The following is a 940-nucleotide window of genomic DNA, read 5'->3' as shown; positions in this document are numbered from 1 at the left end:
TGTCTTCTGACGGAGAGGAGATTGGCCAGGAGCCAGGTGCTCCTGGGATTGGCCAGGAGCCAGGTTCTTCTGGGATTGGCCAGGAGCCAGGTGTATCGGACTCTGAGGAGGATATGTCTTGGCTGGATCCACGCCAGCGTCGGAGGGACAAACGTGCGCAGCAGCTAAAATGCCGTGCCAGAGATTTCAGCTGAGTCACTGGGCCACACCCCACAGGCTATATAAGCAAGGGGTGTGCCGTTTGAAACTTTTGTGACGAACAATACTGAATCTTCTGTTGCAGCACTCCAGAATTATCCTGGACTTGATTTGTATTTGTACTGTGAGTTATCAGTAAAGGTCTTGGCAGGCAGCCACGGAGTTGCTGCCAAGTGTTTATCTGTATTTGGCAGTGCTGAGAAGTCTTTTAGCCCTCGGCTGACTGGTTGGGGGGTGTGAGTCGGACGGGGGACAGAACATGTCTGGCATGATCTATTTTTGACAAACCCATGTTGGCTTTTAGTAATGACTTTGTTTGCCTCTAGGTGTTCGCTGATTCGTTGTTTGATTATCTTTTCCAGCATCTTCCCAGGTATTGAGGTCAGGCTGATAGATCTGTAATTTCCTGGGTCCATTTTTTTCCCCTTTTTGAAGATGGGAACTACATCAGCTCTTTTCCAGTCCTCTGGCAGTTCCCCTGTGCTCCAGGATCTTTGAAAAATATAGTTCAGTGGTTCTGAGATCACATCTGCCAGTTCCTTGAGAACCTTGGGGTGTAATCCATCTCAATTGTTACAGCAATATCAAAGACAGAATCATTAAAGATGCAAAAGGAGGGGCAGAATGAAATGTGAACTGCAAAAATTAAAACATTTTTTTAAAATTTATTTTAAATAGTTAAATAGAATTGTTAAATTGTCCCACAGCAAGTTGTCCCTTGGCATGTGGTCCTGCAGTGAGT

The sequence above is a fragment of the Protobothrops mucrosquamatus genome, unplaced genomic scaffold, assembly GCF_001527695.2.
Source record: "Protobothrops mucrosquamatus isolate PMUCROS unplaced genomic scaffold, P.Mucros_1.0 scaffold1631, whole genome shotgun sequence".
NCBI lineage: Eukaryota > Metazoa > Chordata > Lepidosauria > Squamata > Viperidae > Protobothrops > Protobothrops mucrosquamatus.
This window is presented reverse-complemented; position numbering follows the sequence as displayed.